Genomic DNA, 12,332 nt, shown 5'->3' with positions numbered 1-12,332 from the left:
TGACACCTTGACTTTCAGGGGTATCAGCAAATGGCTGTCCCTTTGACTCTGGCGACATCGGTAGCGCTCATGTTTCTCTTCAGATCGTACAAATCTTTCGCCTTTTACTAAAGATTTCCGTGGGGAGGAACAGCATGAGTATACTGCCAATTTTTGCTACTCTGCTCTCAGCAGAGTGTTTCTCAATGTTCAAAGTACGAAGCAGCTCTTTGATTCCAGCCAAATGGGTTAGGTTTGTGGGTGTGGTTGTGGTTAGGGTTCGGGTTAGGGTTGTGGTTAGGGTAAGGGTTAGGGAAAGGACACCCCCTTTCAGAGGTAGTGTGGCCGAGTGGTCAAAGGCGCTGGATTAAGGCTCCAGTCTCATTTGAGGCGTGGGTTCAAATCCCACCACTGCCACTAAGAGTCCAAAGCAATACTTTGTCAACATCCTTGACTTTAGGCATCTTGTGATACTGGGGCTGTTTGACTTGAGCAGCATGAGTATACTGCCAATTTTTACTATTCTGCTCTCAGCAGAGTGTTTGTCAATGTTGAAAGTAAGAAGCAGCCCTTTGATTCCAGTCAAATGGGTTAGGTTTGTGGGTGTGGTTAGGGTTAGGGTTAGGGTTAGGGTTAGGGTTAGGGTTCAGGTTAGGGTTAGGGGTTAGGGAAAGGACACCCCCTTTCAGAGGTAGTGTGGCCGAGTGGTCAAAGGCGCTGGATTTAGGCTCCAGTCTCATTTGAGGCGTGGGTTCAAATCCCACCACTGCCAACAAGAGTCTAAATAATGTGTCAACATCCTTGACTTTAGGCATCTCTTCCTGAAAATTTTTTTGCCCAACTGACCTTGCCACCCCAGGGCTTCGTAGGGAAAAGTTTGCTCCCTTTCTACCCAAGAGACAGATGGACTCCTTTGGCCCAGAGGAATTCTTGACGGGAGCTGTCTCGTAACAGTGTCTGCTGAGGGTACAAAGCAGGCTTTGCAGAAACACTGTTGTTGTCAACCTTTCCAAACAACTCATAATGGTTGACGTAGTAGCCGGCCAGAGAGATAGGAAGACCCTTACGGTTTCAGTCTGTTTTATAACATTCACCACACGTCAGACTCACAGTGACACCTTGACTTTCAGGGGTATCAGCAAATGGCTGTCCCTTTGACTCTGGCGACATCGGTAGCGCTCATGTTTCTCTTCAGATCGTACAAATCTTTCGCCTTTTACTAAAGATTTCCGTGGGGAGGAACAGCATGAGTATACTGCCAATTTTTGCTACTCTGCTCTCAGCAGAGTGTTTCTCAATGTTCAAAGTACGAAGCAGCTCTTTGATTCCAGCCAAATGGGTTAGGTTTGTGGGTGTGGTTGTGGTTAGGGTTCGGGTTAGGGTTGTGGTTAGGGTAAGGGTTAGGGAAAGGACACCCCCTTTCAGAGGTAGTGTGGCCGAGTGGTCAAAGGCGCTGGATTAAGGCTCCAGTCTCATTTGAGGCGTGGGTTCAAATCCCACCACTGCCACTAAGAGTCCAAAGCAATACTTTGTCAACATCCTTGACTTTAGGCATCTTGTGATACTGGGGCTGTTTGACTTGAGCAGCATGAGTATACTGCCAATTTTTACTATTCTGCTCTCAGCAGAGTGTTTGTCAATGTTGAAAGTAAGAAGCAGCCCTTTGATTCCAGTCAAATGGGTTAGGTTTGTGGGTGTGGTTGTGGTTAGGGTTAGGGTTAGGGTTAGGGTTAGGGTTAGGGTTAGGGTTCGGGTTAGGGTTAGGGGTTAGGGGTTAGGGGTTAGGGAAAGGACACCCCCTTTCAGAGGTAGTGTGGCCGAGTGGTCAAAGGCGCTGGATTTAGGCTCCAGTCTCATTGGAGGCGTGGTTTCAAATCCCACCACTGCCAACAAGAGTCTAAATAATTTGTCAACATCCTTGACTTTAGGCATCTCTTCCTGAAATTTTTTTTGCCCAACTGACCTTGCCACCCCAGGGCTTCGTAGGGAAAAGTTTGCTCCCTTTCTACCCAAGAGACAGATGGACTCCTTTGGCCCAGAGGAATTCTTGACGGGAGCTGTCTCGTAACAGTGTCTGCTGAGGGTACAAAGCAGGCTTTGCAGAAACACTGTTGTTGTCAACCTTTCCAAACAACTCATAATGGTTGACGTAGTAGCCGGCCAGAGAGATAGGAAGACCCTTACGGTTTCAGTCTGTTTTATAACATTCACCACACGTCAGACTCACAGTGACACCTTGACTTTCAGGGGTATCAGCAAATGGCTGTCCCTTTGACTCTGGCGACATCGGTAGCGCTCATGTTTCTCTTCAGATCGTACAAATCTTTCGCCTTTTACTAAAGATTTCCGTGGGGAGGAACAGCATGAGTATACTGCCAATTTTTGCTACTCTGCTCTCAGCAGAGTGTTTCTCAATGTTCAAAGTAAGAAGCAGCCCTTTGGTTCCAGTCAAACGGTTGCGAGTTTGATGTCTGGAACGGTGTTGCGGCACCCAACCCATTTGGCAGAAGCAGCTGTTGGACACATGGAAGATGTCGATATCATCTGCGAGCCGTGCGTATGTGCCGTTTCGCTCGCCAGCAGAGTGTTTGTCAATTATGAAAGTAAGAAGCAGTCCTTTGATTGCAGTCAAACCGCCTTTCAGAGGTAGTGTGGCCGAGTGGTCAAAGGCGCTGGTTCAAATCCCACCACTGCCACTAAGAGTCCAAAGCAATACTTTGTCAACATCCTTGACTTTAGGCATCTTGTGATACTGGGGCTGTTTGACTTGAACAGCATGAGTATACTGCCAATTTTTGCTATTCTGCTCTCAGCAGAGTGTTTGTCAATGTTGAAAGTAAGAAGCAGCCCTTTGATTCCAGTCAAATGGGTTAGGTTTGTGGGTGTGGTTGTGGTTAGGGTTAGGGTTCGGGTTAGGGTTGTGGTTGTGGTTAGGGTAAGGGTTAGGGAAAGGACACCGCCTTTCAGAGGTAGTGTGGCCGAGTGGTCAAAGGCGCTGGATTTAGGCTCCAGTCTCATCTGAGGCGTGGGTTCAAATCCCACCACTGCCAACAAGAGTCTAAATAATTTGTCAACATCCTTGACTTTAGGCATCTCTTCCTGAATTTTTTTTTGCCCAACTGACCTTGCCACCCCAGGGCTTCGTAGGGAAAAGTTTGCTCCCTTTCTACCCAAGAGACAGATGGACTCCTTTGGCCCAGAGGAATTCTTGACGGGAGCTGTCTCGTAACAGTGTCTGCTGAGGGTACAAAGCAGGCTTTGCAGAAACACTGTTGTTGTCAACCTTTCCAAACAACTCATAATGGTTGACGTAGTAGCCGGCCAGAGAGATATGAAGACCCTTACGGTTTCAGTCTGTTTTATAACATTCACCACACGTCAGACTCACAGTGACACCTTGACTTTCAGGGGTATCAGCAAATGGCTGTCCCTTTGACTCTGGCGACATCGGTAGCGCTCATGTTTCTCTTCAGATCGTACAAATCTTTCGCCTTTTACTAAAGATTTCCGTGGGGAGGAACAGCATGAGTATACTGCCAATTTTTGCTACTCTGCTCTCAGCAGAGTGTTTCTCAATGTTCAAAGTAAGAAGCAGCCCTTTGGTTCCAGTCAAACGGTTGCGAGTTTGATGTCTGGAACGGTGTTGCGGCACCCAACCCATTTGGCAGAAGCAGCTGTTGGACACATGGAAGATGTCGATATCATCTGCGAGCCGTGCGTATGTGCCGTTTTGCTCGCCAGCAGAGTGTTTGTCAATTTTGAAAGTAAGAAGCAGTCCTTTGATTGCAGTCAAACCGCCTTTCAGAGGTAGTGTGGCCGAGTGGTCAAAGGCGCTGGATTAAGGCTCCAGTCTCATTTGAGGCGTGGGTTCAAATCCCACCACTGCCACTAAGAGTCCAAAGCAATACTTTGTCAACATCCTTGACTTTAGGCATCTTGTGATACTGGGGCTGTTTGACTTGAACAGCATGAGTATACTGCCAATTTTTGCTATTCTGCTCTCAGCAGAGTGTTTGTCAATGTTGAAAGTAAGAAGCAGCCCTTTGATTCCAGTCAAATGGGTTAGGTTTGTGGGTGTGGTTGTGGTTAGGGTTAGGGTTCGGGTCAGGGTTGTGGTTGTGGTTAGGGTAAGGGTTAGGGAAAGGACACCCCCTTACAGAGGTAGTGTGGCCGAGTGGTCAAAGGCGCTGGATTTAGGCTCCAGTCTCATTTGAGGCGTGGTTTCAAATCCCACCACTGCCAACAAGAGTCTAAATAATTTGTCAACATCCTTGACTTTAGGCATCTCTTCCTGAAAATTTTTTTGCCCAACTGACCTTGCCACCCCAGGGCTTCGTAGGGAAAAGTTTGCTCCCTTTCTACCCAAGAGACAGATGGACTCCTTTGGCCCAGAGGAATTCTTGACGGGAGCTGTCTCGTAACAGTGTCTGCTGAGGGTACAAAGCAGGCTTTGCAGAAACACTGTTGTTGTCAACCTTTCCAAACAACTCATAATGGTTGACGTAGTAGCCGGCCAGAGAGATAGGAAGACCCTTACGGTTTCAGTCTGTTTTATAACATTCACCACACGTCAGACTCACAGTGACACCTTGACTTTCAGGGGTATCAGCAAATGGCTGTCCCTTTGACTCTGGCGACATCGGTAGCGCTCATGTTTCTCTTCAGATCGTACAAATCTTTCGCCTTTTACTAAAGATTTCCGTGGGGAGGAACAGCATGAGTATACTGCCAATTTTTGCTACTCTGCTCTCAGCAGAGTGTTTCTCAATGTTCAAAGTACGAAGCAGCTCTTTGATTCCAGCCAAATGGGTTAGGTTTGTGGGTGTGGTTGTGGTTAGGGTTCGGGTTAGGGTTGTGGTTAGGGTAAGGGTTAGGGAAAGGACACCCCCTTTCAGAGGTAGTGTGGCCGAGTGGTCAAAGGCGCTGGATTAAGGCTCCAGTCTCATTTGAGGCGTGGGTTCAAATCCCACCACTGCCACTAAGAGTCCAAAGCAATACTTTGTCAACATCCTTGACTTTAGGCATCTTGTGATACTGGGGCTGTTTGACTTGAGCAGCATGAGTATACTGCCAATTTTTACTATTCTGCTCTCAGCAGAGTGTTTGTCAATGTTGAAAGTAAGAAGCAGCCCTTTGATTCCAGTCAAATGGGTTAGGTTTGTGGGTGTGGTTAGGGTTAGGGTTAGGGTTAGGGTTAGGGTTAGGGTTCAGGTTAGGGTTAGGGGTTAGGGAAAGGACACCCCCTTTCAGAGGTAGTGTGGCCGAGTGGTCAAAGGCGCTGGATTTAGGCTCCAGTCTCATTTGAGGCGTGGGTTCAAATCCCACCACTGCCAACAAGAGTCTAAATAATGTGTCAACATCCTTGACTTTAGGCATCTCTTCCTGAAAATTTTTTTGCCCAACTGACCTTGCCACCCCAGGGCTTCGTAGGGAAAAGTTTGCTCCCTTTCTACCCAAGAGACAGATGGACTCCTTTGGCCCAGAGGAATTCTTGACGGGAGCTGTCTCGTAACAGTGTCTGCTGAGGGTACAAAGCAGGCTTTGCAGAAACACTGTTGTTGTCAACCTTTCCAAACAACTCATAATGGTTGACGTAGTAGCCGGCCAGAGAGATAGGAAGACCCTTACGGTTTCAGTCTGTTTTATAACATTCACCACACGTCAGACTCACAGTGACACCTTGACTTTCAGGGGTATCAGCAAATGGCTGTCCCTTTGACTCTGGCGACATCGGTAGCGCTCATGTTTCTCTTCAGATCGTACAAATCTTTCGCCTTTTACTAAAGATTTCCGTGGGGAGGAACAGCATGAGTATACTGCCAATTTTTGCTACTCTGCTCTCAGCAGAGTGTTTCTCAATGTTCAAAGTACGAAGCAGCTCTTTGATTCCAGCCAAATGGGTTAGGTTTGTGGGTGTGGTTGTGGTTAGGGTTCGGGTTAGGGTTGTGGTTAGGGTAAGGGTTAGGGAAAGGACACCCCCTTTCAGAGGTAGTGTGGCCGAGTGGTCAAAGGCGCTGGATTAAGGCTCCAGTCTCATTTGAGGCGTGGGTTCAAATCCCACCACTGCCACTAAGAGTCCAAAGCAATACTTTGTCAACATCCTTGACTTTAGGCATCTTGTGATACTGGGGCTGTTTGACTTGAGCAGCATGAGTATACTGCCAATTTTTACTATTCTGCTCTCAGCAGAGTGTTTGTCAATGTTGAAAGTAAGAAGCAGCCCTTTGATTCCAGTCAAATGGGTTAGGTTTGTGGGTGTGGTTGTGGTTAGGGTTAGGGTTAGGGTTAGGGTTAGGGTTAGGGTTAGGGTTCGGGTTAGGGTTAGGGGTTAGGGGTTAGGGGTTAGGGAAAGGACACCCCCTTTCAGAGGTAGTGTGGCCGAGTGGTCAAAGGCGCTGGATTTAGGCTCCAGTCTCATTGGAGGCGTGGTTTCAAATCCCACCACTGCCAACAAGAGTCTAAATAATTTGTCAACATCCTTGACTTTAGGCATCTCTTCCTGAAATTTTTTTTGCCCAACTGACCTTGCCACCCCAGGGCTTCGTAGGGAAAAGTTTGCTCCCTTTCTACCCAAGAGACAGATGGACTCCTTTGGCCCAGAGGAATTCTTGACGGGAGCTGTCTCGTAACAGTGTCTGCTGAGGGTACAAAGCAGGCTTTGCAGAAACACTGTTGTTGTCAACCTTTCCAAACAACTCATAATGGTTGACGTAGTAGCCGGCCAGAGAGATAGGAAGACCCTTACGGTTTCAGTCTGTTTTATAACATTCACCACACGTCAGACTCACAGTGACACCTTGACTTTCAGGGGTATCAGCAAATGGCTGTCCCTTTGACTCTGGCGACATCGGTAGCGCTCATGTTTCTCTTCAGATCGTACAAATCTTTCGCCTTTTACTAAAGATTTCCGTGGGGAGGAACAGCATGAGTATACTGCCAATTTTTGCTACTCTGCTCTCAGCAGAGTGTTTCTCAATGTTCAAAGTAAGAAGCAGCCCTTTGGTTCCAGTCAAACGGTTGCGAGTTTGATGTCTGGAACGGTGTTGCGGCACCCAACCCATTTGGCAGAAGCAGCTGTTGGACACATGGAAGATGTCGATATCATCTGCGAGCCGTGCGTATGTGCCGTTTCGCTCGCCAGCAGAGTGTTTGTCAATTATGAAAGTAAGAAGCAGTCCTTTGATTGCAGTCAAACCGCCTTTCAGAGGTAGTGTGGCCGAGTGGTCAAAGGCGCTGGTTCAAATCCCACCACTGCCACTAAGAGTCCAAAGCAATACTTTGTCAACATCCTTGACTTTAGGCATCTTGTGATACTGGGGCTGTTTGACTTGAACAGCATGAGTATACTGCCAATTTTTGCTATTCTGCTCTCAGCAGAGTGTTTGTCAATGTTGAAAGTAAGAAGCAGCCCTTTGATTCCAGTCAAATGGGTTAGGTTTGTGGGTGTGGTTGTGGTTAGGGTTAGGGTTCGGGTTAGGGTTGTGGTTGTGGTTAGGGTAAGGGTTAGGGAAAGGACACCGCCTTTCAGAGGTAGTGTGGCCGAGTGGTCAAAGGCGCTGGATTTAGGCTCCAGTCTCATCTGAGGCGTGGGTTCAAATCCCACCACTGCCAACAAGAGTCTAAATAATTTGTCAACATCCTTGACTTTAGGCATCTCTTCCTGAATTTTTTTTTGCCCAACTGACCTTGCCACCCCAGGGCTTCGTAGGGAAAAGTTTGCTCCCTTTCTACCCAAGAGACAGATGGACTCCTTTGGCCCAGAGGAATTCTTGACGGGAGCTGTCTCGTAACAGTGTCTGCTGAGGGTACAAAGCAGGCTTTGCAGAAACACTGTTGTTGTCAACCTTTCCAAACAACTCATAATGGTTGACGTAGTAGCCGGCCAGAGAGATAGGAAGACCCTTACGGTTTCAGTCTGTTTTATAACATTCACCACACGTCAGACTCACAGTGACACCTTGACTTTCAGGGGTATCAGCAAATGGCTGTCCCTTTGACTCTGGCGACATCGGTAGCGCTCATGTTTCTCTTCAGATCGTACAAATCTTTCGCCTTTTACTAAAGATTTCCGTGGGGAGGAACAGCATGAGTATACTGCCAATTTTTGCTACTCTGCTCTCAGCAGAGTGTTTCTCAATGTTCAAAGTACGAAGCAGCCCTTTGATTCCAGTCAAATGGGTTAGGTTTGTGGGTGTGGTTGTGGATAGGGTTAGGGTTCGGGTTAGGGTTGTGGTTAGGGTAAGGGAAAGGACACCCCCTTTCAGAGGTAGTGTGGCCGAGTGGTCAAAGGCGCTGGATTAAGGCTCCAGTCTCATTTGAGGCGTGGGTTCAAATCCCACCACTGCCACTAAGAGTCCAAAGCAATACTTTGTCAACATCCTTGACTTTAGGCATCTTGTGATACTGGGGCTGTTTGACTTGAAGAGCATGAGTATACTGCCAATTTTTGCTATTCTGCTCTCAGCAGAGTGTTTGTCAATGTTGAAAGTAAGAAGCAGCCCTTTGATTCCAGTCAAATGGGTTAGGTTTGTGGGTGTGGTTGTGGTTAGGGTTAGGGTTAGGGTTCGGGTCAGGGTTGTGGTTGTGGTTAGGGTAAGGGTTAGGGAAAGGACACCCCCTTTCAGAGGTAGTGTGGCCGAGTGGTCAAAGGCGCTGGATTTAGGCTCCAGTCTCATTTGAGGCGTGGTTTCAAATCCCACCACTGCCACTAAGAGTCCAAAGCAATACTTTGTCAACATCCTTGACTTTAGGCATCTTGTGATACTGGGGCTGTTTGACTTGAACAGCATGAGTATACTGCCAATTTTTGCTATTCTGCTCTCAGCAGAGTGTTTGTCAATGTTGAAAGTAAGAAGCAGCCCTTTGATTCCAGTCAAATGGGTTAGGTTTGTGGGTGTGGTTGTGGTTAGGGTTAGGGTTCGGGTCAGGGTTGTGGTTGTGGTTAGGGTAAGGGTTAGGGAAAGGACACCCCCTTACAGAGGTAGTGTGGCCGAGTGGTCAAAGGCGCTGGATTTAGGCTCCAGTCTCATTTGAGGCGTGGTTTCAAATCCCACCACTGCCAACAAGAGTCTAAATAATTTGTCAACATCCTTGACTTTAGGCATCTCTTCCTGAAAATTTTTTTGCCCAACTGACCTTGCCACCCCAGGGCTTCGTAGGGAAAAGTTTGCTCCCTTTCTACCCAAGAGACAGATGGACTCCTTTGGCCCAGAGGAATTCTTGACGGGAGCTGTCTCGTAACAGTGTCTGCTGAGGGTACAAAGCAGGCTTTGCAGAAACACTGTTGTTGTCAACCTTTCCAAACAACTCATAATGGTTGACGTAGTAGCCGGCCAGAGAGATAGGAAGACCCTTACGGTTTCAGTCTGTTTTATAACATTCACCACACGTCAGACTCACAGTGACACCTTGACTTTCAGGGGTATCAGCAAATGGCTGTCCCTTTGACTCTGGCGACATCGGTAGCGCTCATGTTTCTCTTCAGATCGTACAAATCTTTCGCCTTTTACTAAAGATTTCCGTGGGGAGGAACAGCATGAGTATACTGCCAATTTTTGCTACTCTGCTCAGCAGAGTGTTTCTCAATGTTCAAAGTAAGAAGCAGCCCTTTGGTTCCAGTCAAACGGTTGCGAGTTTGATGTCTGGAACGGTGTTGCGGCACCCAACCCATTTGGCAGAAGCAGCTGTTGGACACATGGAAGATGTCGATATCATCTGCGAGCCGTGCGTATGTGCCGTTTTGCTCGCCAGCAGAGTGTTTGTCAATTTTGAAAGTATGAAGCAGTCCTTTGATTGCAGTCAAACCGCCTTTCAGAGGTAGTGTGGCCGAGTGGTCAAAGGCGCTGGATTAAGGCTCCAGTCTCATTTGAGGCGTGGGTTCAAATCCCACCACTGCCACTAAGAGTCCAAAGCAATACTTTGTCAACATCCTTGACTTTAGGCATCTTGTGATACTGGGGCTGTTTGACTTGAACAGCATGAGTATACTGCCAATTTTTGCTATTCTGCTCTCAGCAGAGTGTTTGTCAATGTTGAAAGTAAGAAGCAGCCCTTTGATTCCAGTCAAATGGGTTAGGTTTGTGGGTGTGGTTGTGGTTAGGGTTAGGGTTAGGGTTCGGGTTAGGGTTAGGGGTTAGGGAAAGGACACCCCCTTTCAGAGGTAGTGTGGCCGAGTGGTCAAAGGCGCTGGATTTAGGCTCCAGTCTCATTGGAGGCGTGGTTTCAAATCCCACCACTGCCAACAAGAGTCTAAATAATTTGTCAACATCCTTGACTTTAGGCATCTCTTCCTGAAATTTTTTTTGCCCAACTGACCTTGCCACCCCAGGGCTTCGTAGGGAAAAGTTTGCTCCCTTTCTACCCAAGAGACAGATGGACTCCTTTGGCCCAGAGGAATTCTTGACGGGAGCTGTCTCGTAACAGTGTCTGCTGAGGGTACAAAGCAGGCTTTGCAGAAACACTGTTGTTGTCAACCTTTCCAAACAACTCATAATGGTTGACGTAGTAGCCGGCCAGAGAGATAGGAAGACCCTTACGGTTTCAGTCTGTTTTATAACATTCACCACACGTCAGACTCACAGTGACACCTTGACTTTCAGGGGTATCAGCAAATGGCTGTCCCTTTGACTCTGGCGACATCGGTAGCGCTCATGTTTCTCTTCAGATCGTACAAATCTTTCGCCTTTTACTAAAGATTTCCGTGGGGAGGAACAGCATGAGTATACTGCCAATTTTTGCTACTCTGCTCTCAGCAGAGTGTTTCTCAATGTTCAAAGTAAGAAGCAGCCCTTTGGTTCCAGTCAAACGGTTGCGAGTTTGATGTCTGGAACGGTGTTGCGGCACCCAACCCATTTGGCAGAAGCAGCTGTTGGACACATGGAAGATGTCGATATCATCTGCGAGCCGTGCGTATGTGCCGTTTCGCTCGCCAGCAGAGTGTTTGTCAATTATGAAAGTAAGAAGCAGTCCTTTGATTGCAGTCAAACCGCCTTTCAGAGGTAGTGTGGCCGAGTGGTCAAAGGCGCTGGTTCAAATCCCACCACTGCCACTAAGAGTCCAAAGCAATACTTTGTCAACATCCTTGACTTTAGGCATCTTGTGATACTGGGGCTGTTTGACTTGAACAGCATGAGTATACTGCCAATTTTTGCTATTCTGCTCTCAGCAGAGTGTTTGTCAATGTTGAAAGTAAGAAGCAGCCCTTTGATTCCAGTCAAATGGGTTAGGTTTGTGGGTGTGGTTGTGGTTAGGGTTAGGGTTCGGGTTAGGGTTGTGGTTGTGGTTAGGGTAAGGGTTAGGGAAAGGACACCGCCTTTCAGAGGTAGTGTGGCCGAGTGGTCAAAGGCGCTGGATTTAGGCTCCAGTCTCATCTGAGGCGTGGGTTCAAATCCCACCACTGCCAACAAGAGTCTAAATAATTTGTCAACATCCTTGACTTTAGGCATCTCTTCCTGAATTTTTTTTTGCCCAACTGACCTTGCCACCCCAGGGCTTCGTAGGGAAAAGTTTGCTCCCTTTCTACCCAAGAGACAGATGGACTCCTTTGGCCCAGAGGAATTCTTGACGGGAGCTGTCTCGTAACAGTGTCTGCTGAGGGTACAAAGCAGGCTTTGCAGAAACACTGTTGTTGTCAACCTTTCCAAACAACTCATAATGGTTGACGTAGTAGCCGGCCAGAGAGATAGGAAGACCCTTACGGTTTCAGTCTGTTTTATAACATTCACCACACGTCAGACTCACAGTGACACCTTGACTTTCAGGGGTATCAGCAAATGGCTGTCCCTTTGACTCTGGCGACATCGGTAGCGCTCATGTTTCTCTTCAGATCGTACAAATCTTTCGCCTTTTACTAAAGATTTCCGTGGGGAGGAACAGCATGAGTATACTGCCAATTTTTGCTACTCTGCTCTCAGCAGAGTGTTTCTCAATGTTCAAAGTACGAAGCAGCCCTTTGATTCCAGTCAAATGGGTTAGGTTTGTGGGTGTGGTTGTGGATAGGGTTAGGGTTCGGGTTAGGGTTGTGGTTAGGGTAAGGGAAAGGACACCCCCTTTCAGAGGTAGTGTGGCCGAGTGGTCAAAGGCGCTGGATTAAGGCTCCAGTCTCATTTGAGGCGTGGGTTCAAATCCCACCACTGCCACTAAGAGTCCAAAGCAATACTTTGTCAACATCCTTGACTTTAGGCATCTTGTGATACTGGGGCTGTTTGACTTGAAGAGCATGAGTATACTGCCAATTTTTGCTATTCTGCTCTCAGCAGAGTGTTTGTCAATGTTGAAAGTAAGAAGCAGCCCTTTGATTCCAGTCAAATGGGTTAGGTTTGTGGGTGTGGTTGTGGTTAGGGTTAGGGTTAGGG

At 47.6% G+C, this 12,332-nt stretch overlaps 30 non-coding genes across 30 annotated transcripts; all 30 read left to right on the top strand.

The window, feature by feature from the left end:
* Window positions 1–63: 63 nt before the first annotated feature.
* On the top strand, window positions 64–178 carry LOC131110728 (U5 spliceosomal RNA). The gene has a single exon (XR_009120987.1). It is a non-coding gene; the product is annotated as a U5 spliceosomal RNA (small nuclear RNA).
* Window positions 179–314: 136 nt separating this feature from the next.
* trnal-aag (transfer RNA leucine (anticodon AAG)) lies at window positions 315–396 on the top strand. Its single transcript has one exon. It is a non-coding gene; the product is annotated as a tRNA-Leu (tRNA).
* A 273-nt stretch (window positions 397–669) lies between these two features.
* On the top strand, window positions 670–751 carry trnal-uag (transfer RNA leucine (anticodon UAG)). Its single transcript has one exon. It is a non-coding gene; the product is annotated as a tRNA-Leu (tRNA).
* A 403-nt stretch (window positions 752–1,154) lies between these two features.
* LOC131110727 (U5 spliceosomal RNA) lies at window positions 1,155–1,269 on the top strand. The gene has a single exon (XR_009120986.1). It is a non-coding gene; the product is annotated as a U5 spliceosomal RNA (small nuclear RNA).
* Window positions 1,270–1,405: 136 nt separating this feature from the next.
* Window positions 1,406–1,487, top strand: trnal-aag (transfer RNA leucine (anticodon AAG)). Its single transcript has one exon. It is a non-coding gene; the product is annotated as a tRNA-Leu (tRNA).
* A 299-nt stretch (window positions 1,488–1,786) lies between these two features.
* Window positions 1,787–1,868, top strand: trnal-uag (transfer RNA leucine (anticodon UAG)). The gene has a single exon. It is a non-coding gene; the product is annotated as a tRNA-Leu (tRNA).
* A 403-nt stretch (window positions 1,869–2,271) lies between these two features.
* Window positions 2,272–2,386, top strand: LOC131110725 (U5 spliceosomal RNA). The gene has a single exon (XR_009120985.1). It is a non-coding gene; the product is annotated as a U5 spliceosomal RNA (small nuclear RNA).
* A 561-nt stretch (window positions 2,387–2,947) lies between these two features.
* Window positions 2,948–3,029, top strand: trnal-uag (transfer RNA leucine (anticodon UAG)). Its single transcript has one exon. It is a non-coding gene; the product is annotated as a tRNA-Leu (tRNA).
* A 403-nt stretch (window positions 3,030–3,432) lies between these two features.
* Window positions 3,433–3,547, top strand: LOC131110821 (U5 spliceosomal RNA). The gene has a single exon (XR_009121077.1). It is a non-coding gene; the product is annotated as a U5 spliceosomal RNA (small nuclear RNA).
* A 238-nt stretch (window positions 3,548–3,785) lies between these two features.
* trnal-aag (transfer RNA leucine (anticodon AAG)) lies at window positions 3,786–3,867 on the top strand. The gene has a single exon. It is a non-coding gene; the product is annotated as a tRNA-Leu (tRNA).
* A 272-nt stretch (window positions 3,868–4,139) lies between these two features.
* trnal-uag (transfer RNA leucine (anticodon UAG)) lies at window positions 4,140–4,221 on the top strand. Its single transcript has one exon. It is a non-coding gene; the product is annotated as a tRNA-Leu (tRNA).
* Window positions 4,222–4,624: 403 nt separating this feature from the next.
* On the top strand, window positions 4,625–4,739 carry LOC131110723 (U5 spliceosomal RNA). Its single transcript, XR_009120983.1, has one exon. It is a non-coding gene; the product is annotated as a U5 spliceosomal RNA (small nuclear RNA).
* Window positions 4,740–4,875: 136 nt separating this feature from the next.
* trnal-aag (transfer RNA leucine (anticodon AAG)) lies at window positions 4,876–4,957 on the top strand. Its single transcript has one exon. It is a non-coding gene; the product is annotated as a tRNA-Leu (tRNA).
* Window positions 4,958–5,230: 273 nt separating this feature from the next.
* trnal-uag (transfer RNA leucine (anticodon UAG)) lies at window positions 5,231–5,312 on the top strand. The gene has a single exon. It is a non-coding gene; the product is annotated as a tRNA-Leu (tRNA).
* A 403-nt stretch (window positions 5,313–5,715) lies between these two features.
* LOC131110722 (U5 spliceosomal RNA) lies at window positions 5,716–5,830 on the top strand. The gene has a single exon (XR_009120982.1). It is a non-coding gene; the product is annotated as a U5 spliceosomal RNA (small nuclear RNA).
* Window positions 5,831–5,966: 136 nt separating this feature from the next.
* trnal-aag (transfer RNA leucine (anticodon AAG)) lies at window positions 5,967–6,048 on the top strand. The gene has a single exon. It is a non-coding gene; the product is annotated as a tRNA-Leu (tRNA).
* A 299-nt stretch (window positions 6,049–6,347) lies between these two features.
* trnal-uag (transfer RNA leucine (anticodon UAG)) lies at window positions 6,348–6,429 on the top strand. Its single transcript has one exon. It is a non-coding gene; the product is annotated as a tRNA-Leu (tRNA).
* Window positions 6,430–6,832: 403 nt separating this feature from the next.
* On the top strand, window positions 6,833–6,947 carry LOC131110721 (U5 spliceosomal RNA). Its single transcript, XR_009120981.1, has one exon. It is a non-coding gene; the product is annotated as a U5 spliceosomal RNA (small nuclear RNA).
* Window positions 6,948–7,508: 561 nt separating this feature from the next.
* trnal-uag (transfer RNA leucine (anticodon UAG)) lies at window positions 7,509–7,590 on the top strand. Its single transcript has one exon. It is a non-coding gene; the product is annotated as a tRNA-Leu (tRNA).
* A 403-nt stretch (window positions 7,591–7,993) lies between these two features.
* LOC131110720 (U5 spliceosomal RNA) lies at window positions 7,994–8,108 on the top strand. The gene has a single exon (XR_009120979.1). It is a non-coding gene; the product is annotated as a U5 spliceosomal RNA (small nuclear RNA).
* A 136-nt stretch (window positions 8,109–8,244) lies between these two features.
* trnal-aag (transfer RNA leucine (anticodon AAG)) lies at window positions 8,245–8,326 on the top strand. The gene has a single exon. It is a non-coding gene; the product is annotated as a tRNA-Leu (tRNA).
* A 278-nt stretch (window positions 8,327–8,604) lies between these two features.
* Window positions 8,605–8,686, top strand: trnal-uag (transfer RNA leucine (anticodon UAG)). Its single transcript has one exon. It is a non-coding gene; the product is annotated as a tRNA-Leu (tRNA).
* Window positions 8,687–8,958: 272 nt separating this feature from the next.
* Window positions 8,959–9,040, top strand: trnal-uag (transfer RNA leucine (anticodon UAG)). The gene has a single exon. It is a non-coding gene; the product is annotated as a tRNA-Leu (tRNA).
* Window positions 9,041–9,443: 403 nt separating this feature from the next.
* Window positions 9,444–9,555, top strand: LOC131110744 (U5 spliceosomal RNA). The gene has a single exon (XR_009121003.1). It is a non-coding gene; the product is annotated as a U5 spliceosomal RNA (small nuclear RNA).
* Window positions 9,556–9,794: 239 nt separating this feature from the next.
* On the top strand, window positions 9,795–9,876 carry trnal-aag (transfer RNA leucine (anticodon AAG)). Its single transcript has one exon. It is a non-coding gene; the product is annotated as a tRNA-Leu (tRNA).
* Window positions 9,877–10,137: 261 nt separating this feature from the next.
* trnal-uag (transfer RNA leucine (anticodon UAG)) lies at window positions 10,138–10,219 on the top strand. The gene has a single exon. It is a non-coding gene; the product is annotated as a tRNA-Leu (tRNA).
* Window positions 10,220–10,622: 403 nt separating this feature from the next.
* On the top strand, window positions 10,623–10,737 carry LOC131110719 (U5 spliceosomal RNA). Its single transcript, XR_009120978.1, has one exon. It is a non-coding gene; the product is annotated as a U5 spliceosomal RNA (small nuclear RNA).
* Window positions 10,738–11,298: 561 nt separating this feature from the next.
* trnal-uag (transfer RNA leucine (anticodon UAG)) lies at window positions 11,299–11,380 on the top strand. The gene has a single exon. It is a non-coding gene; the product is annotated as a tRNA-Leu (tRNA).
* Window positions 11,381–11,783: 403 nt separating this feature from the next.
* Window positions 11,784–11,898, top strand: LOC131110718 (U5 spliceosomal RNA). Its single transcript, XR_009120977.1, has one exon. It is a non-coding gene; the product is annotated as a U5 spliceosomal RNA (small nuclear RNA).
* A 136-nt stretch (window positions 11,899–12,034) lies between these two features.
* On the top strand, window positions 12,035–12,116 carry trnal-aag (transfer RNA leucine (anticodon AAG)). The gene has a single exon. It is a non-coding gene; the product is annotated as a tRNA-Leu (tRNA).
* Window positions 12,117–12,332: the final 216 nt, after the last annotated feature.

The sequence above is a fragment of the Doryrhamphus excisus genome, chromosome 23 (assembly GCF_030265055.1).
Source record: "Doryrhamphus excisus isolate RoL2022-K1 chromosome 23, RoL_Dexc_1.0, whole genome shotgun sequence".
Classification (NCBI taxonomy): Eukaryota; Metazoa; Chordata; class Actinopteri; order Syngnathiformes; family Syngnathidae; genus Doryrhamphus; species Doryrhamphus excisus.
This window is presented reverse-complemented; position numbering and strand designations above follow the sequence as displayed.